Source organism: Lepeophtheirus salmonis, chromosome 1, assembly GCF_016086655.4.
Source record: "Lepeophtheirus salmonis chromosome 1, UVic_Lsal_1.4, whole genome shotgun sequence".
Classification (NCBI taxonomy): Eukaryota; Metazoa; Arthropoda; class Copepoda; order Siphonostomatoida; family Caligidae; genus Lepeophtheirus; species Lepeophtheirus salmonis.
The window spans coordinates 30,967,995-30,982,058 of NC_052131.2; the positions used below are offsets into that span (position 1 = coordinate 30,967,995).

The window sequence follows — 14,064 nt, forward strand, 5'->3', positions numbered from 1 at the left end:
TCAGGCCTTTTGTCATTTATCGAAGAAAAACTGTAAGTCATGGCTAATTTTCTCTTTATTTTTGTCCATCTTTGACGACCGCTCAAACAATATTGATTAAAACAATAGCAAAACTGTCTAAATCGTTTATTTAATAAGCAATATTATATTACATTAGCGAACATAAACTGATCGCCGTAATAAATTGGGAAATACACATTAGTAAAGCCATCTTTGTACTCAAATTACTGTTTATTTTTTTATACGAGGTATCCACCATAGTAAAACATAATCCATAATTAATTAAAAAGAGCAATCAGTAGAATGCTAACTTTCACCTTTAGGTATTTTTTTCTATTTTGGATTAAACATCTTTATTACTCTTACACAATGAAACCAATTTGAGCTCCCTACTTGTATATGTTCCAAAGCTATAGTCAATTATATATTTTTAGTTAACGGTTTGTTTACCCTTGACCTTTCAAAATTTAACGGTTTCTTTCTGTGACGATAAACAATCTTCGTACCAATTTCGATCAAAATTGATTTTTTTACTTTTGCCATAATCCTGGTGACTAACTATGGAAACTTGTAAGTTATTTCTTTGTATATTTCTCATAAGAGGGCGATCCCTTAATTTACTTGACTGTGTAAGCCTGTAAAGGTGTTCAACTATTATTTATTCGTATAATAAGAATATTACAAAATTCTGACCTAATTTGTATGCGTAATGTACATTAATATCCGGATATTGTACAAGGAATACCATAAGATGTATCTATTTTTTTGAATTTCAACAATTTAATTAACTTGTGGTATTAGAAGCAAATTCTAACAGATATTTCTACTTTTATCATTATACTCATATATCGAATATACACGTTATGAGATAATCCAGATTAGCCACGTAGGTGTCTTACTACCCTCTTGTTTTTTTTATTTCTATTACATATAGAGTCGTCCACTTTTTGTATTTCTACGTAATTTTATCATCACTTGAGTAGGTGATAGTGTTTGCTTACTTATATATTTTTTTATTCCTGAGAAAACAAAATAAAGCATATAATATTGCCAAAAATCTAGGATATTGTGCAAGACATAATTATTCTAACATATAAACAAACAAAGGAAAAAACATAACCTCCAATCGACTTTGTTACGGAGGTAATAAAAATCGATTACATGTACATATACATATAGACTATTAATATCTGAAAGAATAAAGAAATTGCGTAACTAGAGAATATTCATTTCTTTCCTATTGATAGTTATTTTCTTTTAGAAGAGCAACATTTAAATAAGCATTTTTTGTGAAATGCAAAATTTTGAGTTAGTTAACTTTTATTCTTTAAGAATATTAAAACTTCTGTTTCTTACTTAATTTATAATAAGCTTTAAGTTTAGTAAATAAATGTATAAGCTTTAAGTTTAGTAAATAAATGTATAAGCTTTTCATTGGATCAAATTTTAAAGCTAATCAACTTCACTCATATTGTATTTTAAGAGTTAACGTTTTTCTACTCGTCAAAACTTATTTTTCAACTAATTCAACTCTGACACTCTAAAAATGACTTCAGAATTTTTAGAAACATGATTATTTTGTTAGGGCCATAGCGCATATTATTGACTCCTCTAACGAATCCATTACTCTCGTTGTTAGGGACTCTTATATAAAAGACGGCATACTTTCCACTTTCCAATATTACCATTTGCCTTTCACAAAGCAAAGTTCACTGCTCCTACATTGAAAAACACCCTTGTAAAGTATTTAATGTTCAAATATCCACTGATTATATTCTAGATTAGTAATAAGAAAAAGGAGAAGTAACCAGCTTGATCAAATCAAACTTCAACAGTATTAACCCTCTTAGACGAAAAAAAATAAAATAAAAAATTTCCTTTATTTTTATCATCTAGTACAAAAGAAAATAAGTAAAAGATAATCAAGAAATATAAACAACAGTAATTAATTTATAAAATAGATAATGTACAGCGCAAAGTTGGAGATTCTGGTAGGATCCTGGAGATTCCAAAAGTAGATTCTATTATTGGAGACATTGTCGACTTTGGTGCCAAGTCCAATTTAAAATTACGATCGTATTTTCCCAGGATTTTAAAAGGACCCAAGAAGGTTGGAGAATGAGATTTTTTGATTGGCTTATTTTTGACAATAACGTAGTCAGCATTGCTCAGACGACTGTCGAACGTTTCTCTCTGGGTTACTCGTGGGGGAACGGGAGCAACTTTCTTCATCGTCTCGAAGAAGCACCCACATCGGCATCTGCCTTAGGAATAGGAAACGAATCATAGAAGCCTGAAGCCAAAGATCCCGAGCTACCAGTGAATAACTGGAAAGTGGAATATTTAGATCCATGATTCATTGGCACTGAATTAATTTGTCCCTGCAAAACAACAGGTAGAGCACTCATCCTATTTTCTTTCTCTTTTAGTATCCGTGCAACTAGCCCAGTTTTTAGGGATCTGTGGAACTGTTCAATAAGCCTGTTTTATTAAGGATGATATGATGTGTTCGTCTTATTTGCGATTCCATGTCCCCTTCAAACAACGTCCAAATATCTCTTGTCTGACACAATGATGTCAAGTACTCCATATCTTGATATCCAACCGTCAAAGAAAGCTCCAGCCACTGTACTAGAGGTGATATTTGGAATTGGGATCACTTACAACCACCGCGTAGACCAATCCATTAGAGTCAGGGAATAGCACTATCCTTTGACGAGTGTGAACGGGTCAATTATATCAATGTGGATAAAGGCAAGTCTTGCTGATGGTGGATCGAAAGAGGAAGTGGGCTTTGATGTTCTAAAAAGGCATTATTCAGTAAAAATTTTAATATACGAACGTAATTTAGACTAAGCATAGAAAATTAGTTATACCCTTCTTAAAGTATCTTTGAATCCTGGATGATTATCTTTATGGATTGAATAAATTATTTGTCGGCAAAGTTTTGGAGAGGACACTACTACACGACATAAGTCATCGTTGCAGAAGCCTGGAACTAAAGTTACTGAAACACACTATAGATAAGGTTTAACCTTAAAATTGAACAATTTAAAGTCTTGGAGACTTGGATCGTCAATGACATCTTGTAGAAAATTGGGACTTAATTTGATGTTGTTGACATATCTTGGAAAAATATCAGCGGTGTGGTTTAATTTTCCTGAAACATGCTTAATCCTGCAATTAAACTACGGAATTGTCATAGAGTCTAGGAGGGATTGCAGATGTATATTACATTAAAGGGTTATTATTTGTGAATACTCTAAAACTTTGTCCATCCGATGCCTACAGAACATGTTTAATGTTTTCCTTAATACTAAGTAATTCCCTATCAAAAGTTGAATATTTTTTGTGTGTTTCAGAAAAGGCTTTCGACCAAAATGCTAGTTGTTGCCAGTACCCATTCACTTTCGGTTCCAGAGTGGCTACCATTCCAGTATCAGACACATCTGGTATAAGGGCTAAAGGTAACGACTTGTCCCGGAATGAAAGTTGCGTACTTGAGGATAAACTATGTTTTATAACTTGATAAGCTCTTTCACATTCATCATTCCATATGAATTTAATTTTTTTCTTGAAAACTGGATTTTACATCACTGTCCATTTTTAAATTTTTTGCTCAATTATGAATACAATTGAAAAAACTGTAAATCATCTTTCGATTTTGGATATGAAATTCATGCAATAACTACAACTTTTGATTTAAGAGGTTTAAAATCCAAACAGTATTCTTAAGTACTCATACAGACCAAATTTTGTAATGATAGCGTTTTTACTGATGGAGTCCTCACTTATGGGTATTTGATTATAAACTCTGTGCCAGTCCATTTTACTAAAAAAATTCATCCCTCTTAGGTTGGCCACGAAATTCCTTAAATTTGGAAGAAGAAATCAGTCGAGATCCGTCAAATTATTTAATTGACGATAATCACCCCACATTCACCATCCTCCTTTGGCTCTAGGTACAACTAAATAAATAATTGAAGAAGATGGAAGAATTTTTCCCTTCACCAGAAGTCCATCAATTTTGTTTTTTAACAAAATTGAGGTCCACACCATCCACCTTGCAGGATTTTGTATAGCAGGAAGGACCCTTATTTTCGATATGATGTTCAACTCAATGAGCTGGGTAAGGTTCAGCGATTTTTTTTATTATCAAAAACTTCAAGGTATTGAGATAGAACTAATTGGGATTCTGATAATTCTGAAATGACGTATGGATCATTAAAATACATTTTCTTGGTGAATAGGTCAATATTAATCTTGTAGAAATAAAGAAAATTTGCCCCTAAAATGAGGTGGCCTCTGGATAAAATTTACATTTGAAAGTTCCTAGATTTTGTTTTTGAACCCTTAGAGTTTGTGTACCAAGAACTTGGACAGGATTCCCTCCATAACCATAGATAGGAGGCATTTTCACACGAATGAAATCGTTACAATTTGTCGGGATATAACGGATACCTGGGCACCTGTATCTAGAAGAAAATTATTGGAATTTATATTGTCTTTTATTAATAAGGAATTTGAAGGTTTAATTTATGCCTCGGTCCCATGCAACTACGGATAATTTAGTTTTTTTGAATCAATGAATTAAAATGACAACCAGGACCAGAGCGCACAGTTGCATTCAATCCAAATTTTGAAAGGCAATAAAAGATTTTTTAAATTTTGCAAATGTTGAGGATTTCGAAATGACTCAACTAGGTATCTTCTTAATCAAAGGTGCGACAGTGGGAGAAGAAGATGGATCCTCGACAGTCGAAATAAAAGTGTTTGTGGCTTCCTTCACAGCCGTAAATACACCTGCTAAATCATTATTCGTAAGTGTTGATTGAGCTATCAAATATACCTGTTGTTCCTTTGGAGCAGTCCTTATTAGTGCATCTTTAATAAAACTTTCATGTAAATTCTGCAGGTAATCCTCATCCAGACGACATTCAATCTCATCTTTGATCTCCATACTTGAGAACCAAGAAGTATCAACAATCATGTCGGCTTTTCTTTATATCCTTGTGGAAGATGATACCATATGGGACTAATATGGATTACTTCGCTCCCTTACTAGTGAGATTATCCACACTAATAGGAATAATATTGAAAACCTCACCTGGCAATGTTGACGCCATTAAACTGTATTAAACATTGGTATGACAATACCTCTCAACACAATATCAAGTTCAATTCTCCGGAACCAGTTCTTAACATCCGAATAACAGAACCTAGGAGGGCAGAGTTCTGCAACGGTAATTGCTAAATTAGCCTCTTCCGTTTTAATCGGCCATGCTTGTTTTGGGGAGACACAGGTGGTAAAGTTTGCTTTCAGTGTATTTTTTTAATAACGTCGGGGTCACCTATGTAAAGTATTTAATGTTCAAATATATCTACTGATTATATTCTAGATTAATAAGAAGAAGAAGAAAAAGGAAAAGTGATCAACTGGATCAAATCAAACTTCAACATACTGTTAGTAGACCCTTCTGATTCAAACATAATTCTGGATTTCAAGTAGTTTGAATAAATATCCTCCAGGTTTTGGAGGTACGATCATTCCAAATATCTCAAGATATAAAACCTAGGGCAGCCAGTGAATGCGGCAATTTAAATACGGGTTTCTATAAAAAATAAACCCAATTCATGTAAAAATGGTAAAGTAAATTTTTTTCCATTTGCTATACGTTTTGTAAAATTCCTAATTGATAAATTCTATTTTTCCAGTATATCGATTTGCTCTAGATGTGCTCTATCTGCAATATAAGCCTCAATAAAAAAATGAAATTTCCGTGTTTGTGTATATAAAAGTGAGATTAAGGAAAAATTTGAGCGTTTTTGATAAAACTTTCTAACGTATTGTAGAGCCATCGTTACAGTTAACATACTTAATCTTGCTAGAAGCCGTCAGGATATTTCATTGGATCAACTATTACTAGTGAGGAGGAGATATGGAAATAAACAATGACATTGGCAAAAATGACTCCTACGTCAGTCTTCAATTCTAATATAAGTACAGCAAGGACTACAATAATAACTCTGGAAGAAATACTCAAGTTACTCTGCCTATTTTATGGGCACATGCAAATGCTCAATCAAGTTTTGAATATGATTGAATGTAGTAAAATATGAAGTTCAGCACTTAAGAAATAAATAATAATGAAACAACTAACAAAAAAACCAAAAAAAAAGTAAGGGAAAAAATCATTTTTGGAGATTACCAATCCAATAAAACGGATTAGTTATCAGAATTACAATGTTGTTTTTTTACAACGCAAAAATGCAATATACAACCCTAATTATAATTTTGTTTAATTAAAATTGTACAAATGTGTTCGTTTTTATCAAAAAATGGGAAAGCTTCTTTGAATATAATTAGGGCACCAACTTCATCCTAACGTACATGTACAGAGAGTTATAATATGACACTAATTGAGTAGTCTGTGCAGATAGAGAGAGATACAGAACGTACTTTAATCATTTCCGCATATCTAAAGGAATATGAAACCCCCTCCCTTGAATGAAGAGGAAATCATAAAAGATAATAATGAAAAAAAAAAAAAACAGACACATAAAGTTCCATTATGAGAGATTTTATCAACTACAAATGATGTATGTATGTATATATATACATTAGTAAGGACTAGAGAGGATGATAAAACATAAGGAGACACAGTAGAATAAAGAAAGTAGCTCATGAATAAGTAATTAGATAGAAGTTGTTACACTTCTATACATAGGCGTAAGTGTTATTGTATATGTTAAAAATCATTGTAGATTTGTATTTTTTTTTCTTCATGTTTTTTTAATCCTCTGATGGTGAATATCCTATTTGGCGTAGTTAGTGAACTGGGTTAATCGTAAGCCCAAATATTAGACGTGTTTTTTTTTCTACATGTTACATTATTCACATAGACTCAAATTTACGCAATTTCCTTATGTAATATTTTTCTATTTATTTCTTTCACTTTACACTTGCAAATATAAATTCAAAGACTAAAAGCATATACTTATTTTTAAAGAGGTCTTAACAAGAAAAAATAATTCTGGATAATTTTATTTTTATAAAACTAGTATGAAATATTAATTATTTTTACCCAATTTTAGATACCAAAAATCTACTCATTTATTTTGATGAAGTTGAGTGTGATATATAAAATAACAGAAAACATTAACATATTTGCCTGAAATTAAAAAAATTAGAAAAGGCTAAAGAATGTCTTAAATGCAAACAAGTTCATCAAATTTACCAAAACCTTTATTAAAAATTGCAAAATATATGAATAATCACAAGAAAACATATCTGTTGTGTTTGAATTTGTAACATTATAAACATATAATCCCAGCTTACAAACGAAAGGCCAAGGTGTTAATAACTTATTTGCTTCTTCAAGAATTGATTCATCTCTTATCTTATTTTTGAAATTAGCAAAAAATGTTTTTTTTACATTATGACATAAGATTTATGTTCTAGATTTTCAAATGTGTTGGATTCGTAACATTCAAGAGTTCCATTAGCTAGATCTAGATGTGACATCTGAACATGAGATTACAACTTTGGGTATGTATTATTTTCAAAAAAATAGGCTTTTATAGATAAAAGATGCTATTATTAAAAATATGGTACAATAAATTTGCAATGATATAGTCAAAAATAACCAATATAGCGTCTTTATATGATTGAAACCAGGCTAAACTTAGGTCACCATGGTAAAGTTTTTCAATAATTAAATAAAGATTTACTAGAATATATTGAATACATAAATTTTTAAAAACATACTGAAGTAGAATTTGGAAAATAATTTGCTATATAAGACCACCTCACATATTATATTAACACGTCGTTGTTGAAGAGTTCAGTCGATTTTACAGTCACCAATGTATATTTACAATTTATATTATTAAATTTAAAATCTAGATGTTAAATTAACTACCATTGGGACACTCAGAAATTAAATTTATCCATATCAGAGTTCAGAGCTCCTTTTTATAATAAATTTGGACAACAGTTGTCTTAAAGATATTTTTAGATTGGATTTTAGTTTGTAAGCCACACCCTAATGGATATATTTATTACATCATAATATAGTTATTTTAAGTTATGACTACATTTTTCACAATAACCCATACATTACATGCTATTATTTCAAAATCAAAAGTATTAAAAGCAAAAATAAAGTTAGATCCTCATGGTCAGACAAAAAATAATTATATATTATTTTGTAGAGTGGTGGCATAATTTTATTGTAATTAAGTTTGATTGATTATACAAATGAGTAAAATAGCAAACATTAGACGGTGCAATCCAAAGTAAATGTATAATAAAAATAAACTGCAAGAAAAACTGTGTTAGAAACTAGAATATCAGGAAGGATCCATTATGCCTACAAAAAAGTATCAAGACACTAATTGAGCTGATTCAAAAGCTGAACAAAAAGGACATATAATCAATGAAGTTTTTATTATAAGAAACTTAGTCAAAACAGATATTTCAGAGAAAAAAATTTCAAAAATATATTTAACACTTGAACGACGGATGGTAACCGACCCTTTATACAAATGTGTAATATCAAGAGTGGTAACCATTAATTGTATTATATTGTTTCTATAATGATGTTATTTTTGGCTAATGATGATGGACCTAGAAATTACAACAAAAAGTTTTTTTGGCTAAAGCGAGCAGAACACTCTATTTCTATATTGTGTTATCCTTGCCGACATGCATTGACTCTCCTAATAATCAGTTAATTTATATTTCTTAGAAGGCGGGAATGGAGTCACTTAACTATATCCTGGAATTTTTTGAAATGTGAAATATACCAATTAGTTATAAATAAATACATATAGCATCAACAAAAATATTAATTGTCATCTGAATCAGAAATAATTCATTTAGGGTGTTGGACATATTTTCCCCTGTTCCGGTTTGAAATCATTACCTTCTGAGTTGTAGTAGGATGTGGACACAAGATTATGCTTTATTTTATAATTTTTTCTTTGACATCCTTTCACGATAACAGGTGGAATCAGAATGACTAGTTCAGCAAAATCTATGTTTATATTTATACAAGGAATGTAGACATTTAATTTCTTGAGTTATTCATTCATGTCTTAACTTGCTTAAGCCTATTCATACACAATTATAAAAAAGAAGATTATTTTAAATGATGGTAAATCAAATATGATAGCCACGTTTATGTTAGTAGTGTTTACTCTATCAATGAAACAATTACTTGTTTCAATTTTTATTTCTGTGTCTAAAAAAATGAACTAAGAAAATTCGATATCTTATGAACATATACAATTAGTTTCTCACAATATTTCATTGAGTCACAAATATCTAACAAACTCGTTGTTGTAGTGTAAACCAAAAAAGAAGGGAAAATTATCAGTAAAAGGTAAATAAGAGCCTCTTTTGGACAGTAATGTATGGTGATAGGAAATAATGATGACACCCGAAGATATTTAGATTGCAGGTGCTGAATAACATTGAAAATAACATTTCATACAAAAAAATTAGGGTTTAATGAAATAAATATAATATAGAGAAGAAAACAATAGGGGTATGAAAAATTCGATTCGTTCTATACTTCCTTATGTTGTCAGGTTAAAAATGCTAGTCAATGAGAGAGGGTTTATGAATCAATATTAAATTTGTTTATACAAAGGATTAGAAACAAAAATACGAAGAAATTGACATTATCCAAACCATTTGAACCATCACTTGCAATATTAATTTGGATTTTCCAGAGTGTAGAGCAAAGAGGAAGAGATATGAGTCATAAAATCTTTTAGGATTATCCTCTAATGTAAGGAGACAAAATAAAATGTGACAAAAGTGTTGAAAATATTAATAATACCCCTTTTGTTTTCTTTTTCAACCATAATTTTTTGGGGATATATACAAACAATGTACTTTGGCCTTATTAGAAGGGGAAAAATAGGCATTTCATATTTTTTATATTCCCTAAATAGGAAATTCGGGGAATCCTTAAGGAATAATTTCGGAGAGACAGATTAAGCAGAGTAAATAAACAATTTATTTTGTTAAATTAGACAATAATTTCCTATATAATTGAAATATATATTTTTTTACTCACTTAATACTTTTGCTCTAAATATTTTAACTTATGGTTGTTTTCTCACTAGATAATAAATTTCTTAACTTTTTACTGGTATAAATTTTTCTGGATGATTATTTTTCATCTTATTAAAATATATTAAACACAAACAGATTAAATTTTCATTGGTTTTTTGGCCATTTTACCATTTTGAAAAAGTGTAATGAAATTGGGAATGCTGATTTTACAAAGATTAAAACCTTTAAAAGACTAAAAAAATGGTTAAAATTTATTAAACAATATAATATTTAGATATTAAATATAAATGTGTATTTCTCTGTGATTGTGTTTTTTTTTTTACAGCAATCACAGCCAAACTAAGGCATGAATTTACAATAAGAAGTTATGTATGTTTTCAGTATAAAAACATACTTTATAAGGTTTAAAGAAGTAGACAGAATAAAATAAAGGATTTTTGACAATAATATGAAAAAAAAAATAAACGACAAATCAACTTGAATATTTTTTATTATCTAAACCTTATAAGCTTTTATCACAATCTTTCAAAATATAGGTATTGTACAAGATGTTTTTGGCCACAACACTATTGTCATTTGACAAAATAAATACTAGAAACAATCATTTGAACTCGAAACTTGTAATTTGACTCGACTTCACAATCAAAGATTCGAAACTTGACAGAAACTCGATTGATAAAATTTGCAAATTGAACTTGGACTCCTAAGGCTATTTCATTCTGAACTAAAGGAAAATTATTACTATGGACACTTTATTTAAAAAAATGACTTAAAATGAGCTGAAAATAAATATGAGGAGGCGTTTTTGTCAAAATCAAATATTTATTGATTCTTACTAGATCCCATGAAATTATTCAAGAACCTGTGAGCAAAGGCTTTCGACTCGACTTGAAGTCTAAAAAGACTTTGTTTAACCTCTTCTCAACACCAATATAATATCTAATTGTTTTCATTAATGTAGTTAATTATCTAATTAAGTATTTCAATTTTTTCAAGCGTACTATATAAAAATAATTACTATTTTTACATAATATAAACTAAAGAAGGAGTAATGACTATTAATTAAAATAAGGTAGATCAATTTAATTATGGGTTATTAAAAATAATGATTATTCAGGTAAACATCTTTCATGTATTACTTTGTGTATGTTTTAATTGATATTAATTGTATTTTTCCGTTTTTAGGTCTATGCATTTACATACAAGAAAATTGTATCAGTAGTATAATCCATACAAATGTAAACAACGTTGCCTGTTAAATAAATTTATATAATAAAGTGAAAGCAGTGAATCTTTTTTAAATTTGTGTAAATATATGATTTTTTGCTCCTTTGTAAGCGAACATCCTTTTTTTAAGGTGGTAATTGAACTGGGTAACAAATAAACACAAAAAATATAACGTACTTGATTCAGTTGAAAAAGTTGAACCAATAATAAAATTACATTATTGATACTTTGTCTCATTTTTTCAACTACTTCATGCATATTGCACTCGTAAGTATCAACTAAAATGCTAAAAATATATGAAAGAAATCGAAAAAAAATTAGTTCTTATTCTTAAATAATCTTAGTAACATAACTCGTGGTGTTCAACAATATATACCTTAATATTACCATAGTAAAAACATTAAATTTTAAATGTCTATCAAATATTTGATATTATATGTTTTTGATGAAGTTGCATGTCTTATTTAAATTAGTCGCTACAATATGATGATATTGTAGCTACCGTTGTACGGCAAAGTCTTCACAATCAAAAAATATATAAATTCAAGAAAAGGATAATCAAAGAGAATACTTAAGAACAAATAATTAAATAAGTTAACTAAACCTGGTTTAAAAATGACTAAATATACGATTAATTCTAAATAGTGCATTATGAAGATAAATTTAGAATTGCTTATAATCAGATTTAATGTTTCAAGAGCATTCTGAAAAGCATTGGCAATAAAAAGTAGATTCAAATGAATAAGACGTATTTTTATCAATTTTGGGGTGTATCATATCCTAGTTCCTCAAGGATGCTTAAATACATATTAATTCTAAGTTACAAACACTTGTTAATACACATCTTTTTTATAATGCCATAAGTAAATTGTGTATAAAAAACACACAAAAAATGTTTTAATTACATGATTAACAGTTTTACGACTATTTTACTCATACCCTTTAAATTTTGTATCATTATTTAACTAATCCATCCATTTTGCGCTAGTTATTATTAATTAAAATGTTCAAATTACGTATATAAATATATAAAATCGAGATAAAAATTTGTCCTTATTATAAAATCATCATAGTAACATGATTTTGGTGCTTCAACATTATATAATTTGTTATTCTTATAGGTAAAAAAATATTCATTAATTTAATCCAAAAATTTAATGATCAAATTAGTACGAATCTATTCGTTAAGGTTGTGAGTATTATTAAACACAATAGATTGAATATTATAATTTTTTAGCGAACGTTGTACAGCTCAGTCTTTAAATTGAAGTTAAGAAGAATACAAAAAACAAAAGAACAAACTAAGGAACTACTTTTAAGCAAAATATATAATAAAATTTACTAAACTTCTGTTTAAAATTCCTAAATATACAAATAAATCCTGAACGAGGAATTATCAATATTAATAAATAATTTTATCTCTATTAAATGTTTCAGAAACATAATGAAAATTATTTAAGATAAAATATGGCTTCCATGTGATAAATATAATTTTTTATAAACTTTTATTAATAAACCTGAGTTTACTAAATTATGCATACAAAACTGTAAGTGAATAGAGTAAATAAAAGAATTAAGATATACGACTCATGTGGTAAACAAATTTAGTCGAGATAATTTCATGTATCTAAGAGGAATATTTTTATATTATCTTTTAAGTTATCTTGAATACAATTCCTACAAATTATGTCTAACCATACAAATAATCCTGAAAAATAAAGGATCTTATATGGGACCTTATAATTTTTTCAGCTGCTTTGTAATATAGCTTAAAAAATAAACCTTTTATTACAATTTTGATTGATTTTTTGTCAAATCAAAAAAGGTTAAATTTTGATTGATTTTTTCAGGTTAGCTTGTACTTTTCTCTTATTATAAGTAATTAATATTTTAGTGGCTGCATGATTAATTCCAATTTAAAAATGTTTTTGTTTCAATTTATTTTTTAATGATATTTTCATTTCATTGACTAATTTGAATTTAATTTTTTGACTTTTCTTTTCTCAAAAATATCAATTATTTTTTACCATTATATATAATTATTAAATATTCTATAGGAAAGTTAAAAGTATAACTGAAAACGATTTATCAAAAGTTGAACTTTTTTTAGACGGCAAATCTTTTAAAGTTTTGATATAATGTTGAATCTTTAGTTTTACCTTTAAAATAATGCAATGGAAAAAAATGTTAACATTGAAATAAGATCCTTCATTTCTGCATGATTAGACCTATGGACTTCAGGAGATATGCCGGCGCTGTTTTATTTAAACTCCTCCGGGTCCAGTTTACTGCGATTACTATTAATTAACACCCATCTGTCTAAGTGAATGAAAAAATATAAATAGAATGATAGATATAGCAGATATTACGAATAACTACAGGGCAACATTTGAAAGAGAAAACGCCAAAAACTTAACAAAAAATAGAATAGATCACATTTATATATCAGAGCCAATGTTGGGGTTCTAGATAAAAATGGATAGAATATCGTCAAACGGACTGTCGGACAATTTCTTTCTCGAAGCCATGTTTAAGCAAGAAAACTGCAAAAAAAAGAAAAAAAAAGAAGCTTAATAGATGGAAGCTAAATAAGAAACTCTTAGAAGATGACGTTCTAAAAAATCTGAAGGAAAGCTTAGAAATTATTGAACATGACTTAAAAGCTCGATGGAATATTAGGAAGGCTTTAAATAAGTTTTACACAAGTGCAAAAAGAATTATAAAATCTGTCGGGAGCCGAAAACCTAATG

The 14,064-nt window shown here is 28.8% G+C and overlaps 1 long non-coding RNA gene across 8 annotated transcripts; it reads left to right on the forward strand.

The window, feature by feature from the left end:
* The first annotated feature begins 1,848 nt into the window (after positions 1-1,848).
* Positions 1,849-6,160, forward strand: LOC121128605 (uncharacterized). Of its 8 annotated transcripts, XR_011781637.1 has the most exons (7): positions 1,849-1,911; positions 1,973-3,226; positions 3,363-3,467; positions 3,768-3,797; positions 3,856-4,129; positions 4,251-4,820; positions 4,916-6,160. It is a non-coding gene; the product is annotated as an uncharacterized lncRNA (long non-coding RNA). The 8 variants fall into 8 exon arrangements; XR_011781636.1 differs by having other exon boundaries at positions 1,973-3,467; XR_011781642.1 differs by lacking the exon at positions 3,768-3,797 and having other exon boundaries at positions 1,973-3,467; positions 4,916-5,798; positions 5,854-6,160.
* Positions 6,161-14,064: the final 7,904 nt, after the last annotated feature.